The following is a 10,553-nucleotide window of genomic DNA, read 5'->3' on the forward strand; positions in this document are numbered from 1 at the left end:
TTACAGATGCCTGCATTATTTAGTTCAGTATGAACAAGTTCGGTCGCAATACGGTCCGACCTGGCGGGGAAGAATGAATGACTGCGCTATCCGGTTGCCGAGCGACAAGGACAAGTGGCTCGAGTTCAACAATTACAACAGGAAAGAGCGGCTTCCATTCGTCGTGTACGCCGACCTGGAATGCGTTCTGACCAAAACGGAAGAAGAACAACAACAACAAAAATTGTAACCAGCATCATCGGGTATTTAGTATAGCGTATTATATGCATTGTTCGTACGATGAATTTTATCGGCGTATCATTCGCGTCGTAGCGTTGATTGTATAGCGTGGTTCGTCGAAGATCTTAAAAATTTAGCGATTCGCGTTAAGAATATTTTAACGACCAATTCCCATGGTTAATTTAACGTCCGAAGAGTGTGAAAAATTTTACAAACGCCACTCAATGTCATATATGCGAAAAGCCGTTCGCGCAACACGATACACGCGTTCCGGATCATTGTCATCTGACCGGGCGGTACAGAGGTCCCGCACATTCAAATTGCAATTTAAATTACAAAAGAATCTTTTTGTATTCCGATAGTTTTCCACAATTTATCCGTTATGATTTACACTTTATTATCGAGGAAATAGCTACAGCGTTCGAAGGGAGCGTCGAGTTACTTCCGATAACGAAAGAAAAATATATTTCGTTTACGAAATATGTCGACCTTAAGAAGGCGATTGGAAAAATAATGTAAAATTACGCTTCATCGATTCGTACAAATTTCTTACATCGAGTCTCAACAAATTGGCATCTTATCTAGACAAAGACAAGCTCAAAATTTTAAAATCGGAATTTCAAAATTTATCCGTAGAAAATTCAGTTTATTAACGCGAAAAGGCGTCTTTCTGTACGAATACATCGACTCGATAGATAGGTTGCGAGAACGCGGTTTACCACCGCGCGAATCGTTTTTACAGTTCCTTGACCGGTGAAACTATATCCGAGAGCGATTACGCGCACGCCGAGAACATCTGGACGCGATTCTCCATTCGAACGCTGGGCGAATACAGCGATATGTATCTCAAAAATCGACGTCTTGTTATTAGCCGATATTTCGAAAATTTTCGCGATAGCTGCATCAAAAGTTACGGACTCGACCCTGCGTATTACTATACTCTGCCCGGATACACGTGGGACGCCATGTTAAAGCATACAAAGATCACGTTCGAGTTGCTTACAGATATCGACATGGTCATGTTTATAGAACGCGGTATACGCGGTGGTCTGAGCCAATGTTCCAACAGATACGTGCGCGCTAATAACAAGTACATGCGACAATCGTATGATCCATCGAAACCATCGTCGTACTTGATGTATTTTGACGTTAATAATTTATACGGATGGCAATGTGTCAACCGTTGCCTTACGCCGATTTTCGATGGGTCGTCGACGCGTCGAATTTTGACGTATCATCTATAGCGTTAAATTCGCCCACGGGGTATATCCTCGAAGTCGATCTCGAGTACCGCAACTCTTCACGATACGCACACCGACCTACCATTTTGCCCGACGCGCGACAAGCCGCCCGGTAAGCGGAATTCAAACTGCTCGCAACGTTATACGATAAGAAGCGTTACGTGATACACTACCGTAACCTACAACAGTGTACGCGTCACGGCCTTCGTATAACAAAAATACATAGAATTTTACAGTTTTCTCAATCTCCATGGCTTCGAAATTATATAGAATTAAATACACGTTTCAGAACACTCGCGAAAAACGATTTCGAGAAAAATTTATATAAATTAATGAACAACGCGGTATTTGGCAAAACGATGAAAATGTGCGTAATCGGGTCGATGTAAAATTATTAACAAAATGGGACGGTCGATTCGGCGCGGAAGCGATGATCGCGAAACCGAATTTCCATAGCAGAAGCGTTCTTTTCGGAAAATCTGATTGCGGTAGAATTGCGTAAACTCGAGGTGAAATTTTACAAACCGATTTACGTGGGATATGTGCATACTCGACATATCCAAGACGTGTCTGTACGAATTTCATCACGAGTACATATATCCTCTGTATCGCAACAAATGCCGGTATATATACACCGATACGGATAGTCTCATATATCACATCGAGTGCGCGATGTGTACGACAACATGAAGCGCGACATTGTTAGATTCGACACGAGCGATTATGCGGTGGACAATGCGTACGATATACCGCTTGTAAATAAAAAAGTGCCGGGTCTGATGAAGGATGAAAATAACGGTGCGATAATGACCGAATTCGTCGGGCTCAGAGCAAAGATGTACGCGTTACGAGTGAACGGAAAGAAAGACACGAAGAAAGTTAAAGGCGTCAAAAGTAATGTCGTAGCGCGTAATATAACCTTCGAAGATTACACGCGGTGTTTAAACGAAGAGATCGAAATGACGCGACAGCAGTCGTGTATAAGATCTAAACTGCACCAAGTGTATACCGTCCGCGAGACGAAAATTGCTCTGAGTCCGTACGATGACAAGCGATATATCGTACCTGATTCGACTGACACGTTACCATGGGGACATTATAGGATACCTTTGTAAATACATGTATATATTTTATTTATTACTGTAATATTTTGTACTTCATATAGTTTTATATAATAACATCTTGCACATTTATATTTCATATATTTATGTAGCGCATATCTTACATACTTATATTAAGAATATATATAGTATTATTGAAAGAAATATTAATAAAACACTGTATATAAATTAAATCATATTGTCCTTATGTATCCAAGAGTTGTGCGAATTGTCAAATCCTAGCCATTTCACGTAAACCTCGTCACCTCTCCTGCGCAGTACTTTTTCCACGAGATACACGTCGGGATAATTCGCGCGATGCAACTCGTGCTCGTAGAACGCTCCAGCGATAGGTTTTTTGCGATAATCCTCGAGTAAATAACTCACGGGATTAGTATGCTGCACTTTTACAATTTAAACACCTCGGTTGTCCAATTTGGCGGTGTAAGCCTTCTCGAAACTGTCTTGTACTTGCTAACGCGTACCGAGTCACCTACTTTGAATTTCGCCGGACCGCGATATTTACACGGTTGTATACAGTAGCCAAGAGTCTCTCGGCGATCGCGGGGGTAACGTCGACGGGTCGCATACCGATCGTTCGATGCTTGCGCGCGTTGTAATCCGATACGAATCCCGGCAACGCCTTGACCCACTTGTAAGATCCGTTCAGCGTAAACATCTTCCACATGTCGTCTTTTAGCGTGCGATTGAATCGCTCAACGATCGATGCCTTCAATACCGAATACGTAGAATAATTATTTATGCCGTGTTTTTCGCATGAGTCGTTGCACGTCGGCGTTATAAAATTCCTTCCCCATGTCGGTCTGTATGTTTTTCGGACACCTCTCGCTATCTCGAATTATCTCGGCGATAGCGTCAGCTGTCTCGCTTCCGCCTTTACTCTTGAGCGGTACGGCCCACGCGTGCTTGCTCAACGCATCGATGACTGTGAGTATGTAGTTGTAACCTCTGTTGAAACGAGAGTACGGACGCATCTCGACAATGTCGGCTTGCCATAGATCATCGTATCCCCGCACTATTACGTGTCTTCGGGGGAAATTTTTTCTCGCCGGTGCGTGCAGTTCGTTCACCAACTGCGTTTCTCTAAACTATGTTGTTTCTTCGCTTCCCCGGTTATTCCCGATCGTCGGCCCATCGATGTTTCGATTCGTCAATCGAATTAGCCGTTCAATAGCCGTTCGTAGCCGTTCAATTGCCGTTCGTAGCCGTTCAATTGCCGTTCACTGCCGTTCGATTGCCGTTGCTGACCCGTCAATAGCCGTTTGATTGCCGTTGCTGACCCGTTCGATTGTCGTTTATAGCCGTTCTTTAGCCGTTCACTGCCGTTCAATGCGTTCACTGCCGTTCTTGATCCCTTTGTTGGCGCGATTAACCCTGTTGATAGTCGTTTTTAAGCAGTCCGTAGCCTCGTTCGCAGTCATTTCTGACCCGTTCGTAGCCTCGTTGACAATTGTTTTTGTCTCGTTCGTAGCCGTTGTGGACTTGTATGCCGCCTCGTATGTAGCCGTTCCTGACGTGTTCATAGCCTTGTTCGCAGCCGTCCTTGAGATGCTCATAGCCTCGTTCGCAGCTGTTCTTGAATCGTTCGTAGCCTCGTTCGAGACCGTTTCCTCTTCGATCACTGCCACTCATTATAGCTCGATAATCGTCGGATAATCGTTCATAGCCGTTCGGTAAACCTTTCTAGATGTTTAATAATTGTACAATAGCCGCTCCTAAACCGTTCACTACAGCACATTACAGGTTGATAGCCGTTTCTGAATTAGCGTTAATCGTACGATGAAGCTCGTTTATCGCAGCCTGCAAAGCTCGCAGGTCCTTCTCGAACGCAGTCAGCTTCTCGTCTGATTCTTTCCGTTGATTTTTCAACGTTTTAACGCATTCTTCCACGTATAGTTTGTTGACAGCATCGGTATCAGCCTCAGGTTGCGCTACACGGCGAATCTTGCGCGACCTCGCGTCATAGTCCGTTGCGACGCGACACAGAGCGTTTTGACGCTCGTAGCTTCGTTGACAATTGTTTTTGTCTCGTTCGTAGCCGTTGTGGACTTGTATGCCGCCTCGTATGTAGCCGTTCCTGACGTGTTCATAGCCTTGTAACTCGTCACCAATTTACCCCAATGATCGCTCGTGCTGATTTCTTCGTTTCTCCGTTCGAATAATCCAAATTTGTTGATAGGCATTGTTTTTCGATGCGAGTGTCGTCGATCGACTGATTAGTTTCGTCGAGGCCCCGTTTAATTTATAATAATGCCGGCTTCGCGAAGTTCCTCTATGATCGACAAGATCTCGTTGTCGTGAGCGTTGTGGCCAGCTCGACGCGAAACATCGAGCAATCGCAGGCGATCCACTAGCTCGTTGGGATCGTCCCAGTGCGTAATCGATCTTATTGTCGGTTAGTGTCATCGCGCGAGGTGTGAATACTTCCGTTCCCGTTTTTTTCTTTTTCGATTCGAACGACATCAACAGCGCGATTATTTGTTTATACTTGTATCTCTTGTTGCTCTTTAATTGACCTTGCGCATTATATCGACGTTTATGCGCACTCGTCGCCATCAATATGCTCTTATATTTTTGCGCATCGTCCTCAGTGTATATGGCGTCATTGGGAATTCTCATGAAGATCAACTCGTATAATACCGGTGTACCGATGTATCTCACATTGTCTATGATTATAGAGTCATCTTTGTCAATGCCGAATCGTTTGTTACCGAGACGCATTCCATTCTCGTTGAAATAGACGCCGTACACGTGATCGATAGCGTTTTTTTTTCTTTCGTCACCGCTAAGAAGAGCGCCCATGTATTTTTGCCCCAGTGGTCCCAAGTTCTCTCGTAACACTTCTTGACCTTCCGATGTTTGTAACATGTTTCGAACGGATGTTTCGGGCGGATTGCCCGTAGTTTCGAAAACATCTTCGATCGCGAGTGATTCGGGTATCGCGAGTTGCGCGATTTTCGGCGCGAACGGTGTAGAGGTTATCGGCGGTTCATCCGATAAAGTCTCCGATAGATCGTATATACGCGACATCGATAAACGTTTCGCCTTCACCGATCGTTTCCTCTTTTTCGATGTCGCATCCTCCTACTCCTCCTCCTCCTCCTCCTCTTCCTTATATCGCTTGATGGGTAACGTTTTAATTATAGCGTCAGCGTTACTCTCCGGCTCTTTTTTCACCGCGATTGCGCTAGAGTTGTCGACGATCTTTTGCAGCGGCTCGATAATAGGTCTAAAATGAGTCGTGACTGCGATATCTTCGTCGATCTTACCGGTCTTCAAAGCGCGATGTTTCTTGCGGATCGATTCGCTCGTTTTCTCAATCTCCCGCGCAATCTTTTCACGCTCGCGAATATTATCGTTTCCAGCCATGTTGACAGAACGTCGAGCGTTTCACCCTTCTGGACGGAATGTCGAGCGACTAATCGTTTCGCGGAATCGCGAACACGTTAAATCCTTTTCTGTATCGCCCGTTCGTAAGCGCGCTGTTCTTATCAATCACTAGGAATCCATACTTTTGTTGCCAACAAGTACGGCATAATTCACTAAAATCCTCGTACGACATATCGGTATTCACGTGATCGTTGTACACGTGTTTCAAATTTGTACCGTCCTGTTTAAACAAGATCAGCAGGTTCGCGTTGTCGCGTATAAGATGTTTCTCGCGTACATCTGACAAAGATAGAAGCAGTCGACGTTCGAGTGACGACCCATTGAGAAATACTCTCTTATCGTATCTTGCTTGTCGCACGCCACGTCATCGAAGACAAAAATCGAGTTTGGACGTGCCTCGCACGGTGGAATGACGTCACTGTTATTCGAGAACGTAAAATAGCCGATTTCGTCGATCGGCGTCAATAAATTCTCCAGATATCGATATTTCAGCTGTTGCAGCGACTTTGAGTACACGTAAACGTTCTCGAAACGTACATCGTGTGGACTTTCCAGTAGACTTATCAAAACGTTGGTTTTACCACAATTCGAGGGACCGCAAACGATCGCGCGTATAGTAGTCGGTAACATCGTACCGTGTCTGCGCATCTCCGCGTTGTCCCCCATCGAGCGTAATCTGTCGTCGCAATTCGTCACGCGTATCGTCAAAGGCTGTCGTACGAACCGCATGTTTTCTGTTTCGAACCAATTTTGCGAATGATCGCGAGGGGGAGGCCTATTTATAGAGGTGTCGCGACTCGAAACTGCTCAGTATCAAAAATGTTTCTCCTTCTGTCGGACGAGAGAGACATTCTCGGACTTACCGCCAAACAGCTGCAGTATATTCCGAAGATTCTTTTACTGGAAAATTTCGGTGATTACGTGGAACGATTGTGGGACAAGCTTCCTGAATATATAAAGGCTGATCCGGAGGTTCGTGCATGCGACATTACAACCAGCCGTGGCAGCGAACGCACATTGACGGTCCGCCTCCGTTGATAAAAGATTGCTACGTATGTCAGCGAGAATCGTAAGAGGCAGCGGTCTCTTAAATCGTGCGATAAACGCGCTTCCGATCGAATTCCATATTCCCGGCTATCAGTTTTGCGGCCCAGGCACGCGGTTGCGGAAGCGATTAGCCAGAGGCGATCGAGGTATAAATTTATTGGACGCGGCGTGTCGCGAACACGATATAGAGTACTTTCGGAGCAACGATCTCACCGAGAGACACGCGGCGGATAAGATACTCGCCGAGAAAGCGCGAAATCATATCGGTGCGAGAGATTCGACTCTCGGTGAAAGAGCCGCAGCCACAGCTGTCTGGGCGGCGATGAAAGCCAAGACGAAGCTCGGTATGGGCATGAAGAGGACGAAGACGAAGAAGAAAACTGTGAAGAAACGGATACTTCCGGTAGCGAAATGCGGCGGCGTATTGCCGATTCTACCAATGCTGGGCGCGCTCGGATCCCTGATCGGCGGAGCGGCGGGTGTAGCGAATGTGGTGAACGACGGAAAAGCCGCGCAACGTCAGATGCAAAAGATGCTACGTCACAATCGCGCCATGGAAGGTCGCGGATTATATCTCGCTCCTTACAAATACGGACGAGAAGTCTCAACGAGAAGAAGAAAAAAAAAACGTCAAAGAGACGTTAAAAATGCTGCAAGGCGCAACTACCAACGTACAATTGCTACAACTGGCGAAACGTATGCGCATTCCGTATTTTAGAAGTGTTTTCATGCGCGACTCTTTACCGATCGGTGATATTTATCAAAACGAGAACGGCATCGTAAATTTAGATAGCGTCGAAGGACTGGGTACTCATTGGGTAGCGTACGCAAAGAGGGGTGATCGCGTCGTATATTTCGACAGTTTCGGCAATCTTCGACCTCCCAAGGAACTTGTGTGATATTTCGGACGAAACGTAACGAAGATACAGTACAATCACACGCCTGTTCAAACTTACGATCAGAGCATCTGCGGACAATTGTGGTTGCAATTTCTTCGAACGGTCGATGTGTGCGAATTTAAAGACGGATATCGCGCTATTTAACTCAGTATTTGTTCAACAGTTTTGTCGACATGTCTATGACATTCACGTTGACTGGGAAGAGTAGCGTTCTCGCGGCAAATTTCTTTCCCACTGTAGACTTGAGCGACGATGAATACGAACTCGGTCTAACGAATTTTGAGACTTATCACACGATACGTGAATTCCTCGAATAATAAATTTTACTTTGGCAAAGACGACGCGGAAATTACGATTCCCGAGGGATCGTACGAGTTGCGAGATATACATGAATTTTTGAAACGTGCAATTTCACGGAAACATCGCGATAAGAAACACATTGACGGCGATGACTACGAAGGTGGCGAATATCCTATAGTGCTCTGCGCTAATTACAATACAATGAAAAGCGAGATCAAATGCGCATACAGATTAAACTTTAGCAAACCCGACAACATTGGATCGCTGCTAGGATTCTCGAATCGTATTCTCGAGCCGGGAAAATGGTACGAATCGAACATGCCGATTAACATTATCAACGTTAATATTATCCGCGTAGAATGTAACGTGACCGCGGGCGCGTACAACAACGGCAAACTCGTTCATACGATACACGAATTTTCACCGAGGGTACCGTCGGGATATAAGATATCGGAAACGCCGGCGCAGATCATTTACCTTCCGATCATCGCGCGGAGCATTACGGATTTAACGTTACGCGTTGTCGACCAGAACGGACGATTGCTCGATTTTCGAGGAAAAGAGATCACCGTAAGATTGCACGTACGACGGCTGCGGCGATAACGTACGTACGTATGCGACGTATGAGATGCTCGTGTTGAACGGATCGAAAGACGCGAGAGATAACGCAATCTTTACGAAATCAGCGACACCAACAACATCAACGTCGACGTTCGCTAATATCCAATCATCCGAGAAAAAGAAACTCAGCGCATCAAACGTTGCGTTTTTGCAATCTTTGGGATTCGCGGTGCGAAACAGCTGAACGATGACCGACATTCTCAACATCGGTGACGAACCTATCTTTGACGATCGTATCGTCAAGGTCGAGACTCACACGTACAACCCGTTCGCCAACACAACGTTCGGACACAATGACGAGATAAGAATACCCATACAACAACAGGATATGTATACGCTACCGCACGAGAGTTTCCTATACATCGAGGGACAACTAACGAAACACAGACCAGCAACTGAAGGAGAAAGTGAATTGGTACTGGGAAATAATTGCGTCGCATTCATGTTCGACGAGATTCGATATGAACTCGACGGTGTTGAGATTGATCGCAATAGAAACGTAGGAATAACTACTACGCTCAAAAACTATGTAACGGTATCATCCGATAGAAGCGTGATTATGAAAAACGCCGGCTAGGAACCGACGACCAACGCGAATGAACATTTCAATTTTTGCGTACCGCTCTACATGTTGCTGGGATTTTGCGAGGATTACCGACGCGTGATGATTAACGCTCGTCACGAATTGATCTTGATACGATCGCGCAACGACAACAATTGTCTGCTTGGAAATTCGGCGCAGGAGCCTGAGCTCAACATATTTAAGATACAATGGCGAATGCCTCACATGCTGTTGAGTGAAATCAAAAAGTTGTCGATGCTCCGTGCTCTGAAAAGCGGACGATAACTCAGCATCTTTTCGCTCGTGGGATCTGTACGAGTATCCGCTATTGCAGCTTACAACCAAGCATTCGTGGGCCATTAAGACCGCGACTCAGCTGGAGAAACCACGATACGTCGTTTTCGCTTTGCAGGCAGTTCGGAAGAATGTCATGTCTAAGGATGCGAGTGAATTCGATCACTGCAAATTGATCAACGTTAAACTTTATCTGAATTCGGAATATTATCCGTACGACGATATGAATCTGGATTTCGATAAAAACAGATATTCCATTCTGTACGACACGTATATGCGCTTCTGCAAGAATTATTACGGATACAAGTAAGTAGTAGGAGTAAGGGGGTTCTAACTCAGGTCCTCTCAAGGGGGGTGAGGCGCGAGGGGAACCGCGGTGCGGTGGGAGTGACGTCACCCGCGGGGAAGGGGGATCCGCGGCGCGAGCGATGGACGAGGGGGTCCGCGCAGTGAAGGGGGATCCGCGGCGCGAGCGATGGACGAGGGGGTCCGCGAGGTGAAGGGGGATCCACGGCGCGAGCGATGGGCGAGGGGGTCCGCGAGGTGAAGGGGGATCCGCGGCGCGAGCGATGGACAAGGGGGTCCGCGCGGTGAAGGGGGTTCCGCGGCGCGACCGATGGACGGTGGTGTGAGAAGGACAGCGCTACGTGGGAAAAGGACAGTGCAAAGTGTGAAGAGGACAGTACTACGAGTACGACAAGGATGGCGTTAACGTGGGACAAGGACGACGTATAGATGGGAGAAGGACGACGCAAAGGTAAGTGAACAACGAGTATATTCTAAGCGAAAGAGAGAGAGAGCGATAATATCGAGAATAACAACGCGTGCGAGAGAGAACAATAGCGCAAGAACAACGCGA

At 46.3% G+C, this 10,553-nt stretch overlaps 1 pseudogene; it reads left to right on the forward strand.

Moving 5' to 3' along the window:
- LOC112637820 overlaps nucleotides 1–229 on the forward strand; it is a 10,733-nt pseudogene extending 10,504 nt beyond the window's left edge.
- The last annotated feature ends 10,324 nt before the right edge of the window (nucleotides 230–10,553 follow it).

The sequence above is a fragment of the Camponotus floridanus genome, unplaced genomic scaffold (assembly GCF_003227725.1).
Source record: "Camponotus floridanus strain SB8 unplaced genomic scaffold, Cflo_v7.5 scaffold207, whole genome shotgun sequence".
NCBI classification, from domain to species: domain Eukaryota; kingdom Metazoa; phylum Arthropoda; class Insecta; order Hymenoptera; family Formicidae; genus Camponotus; species Camponotus floridanus.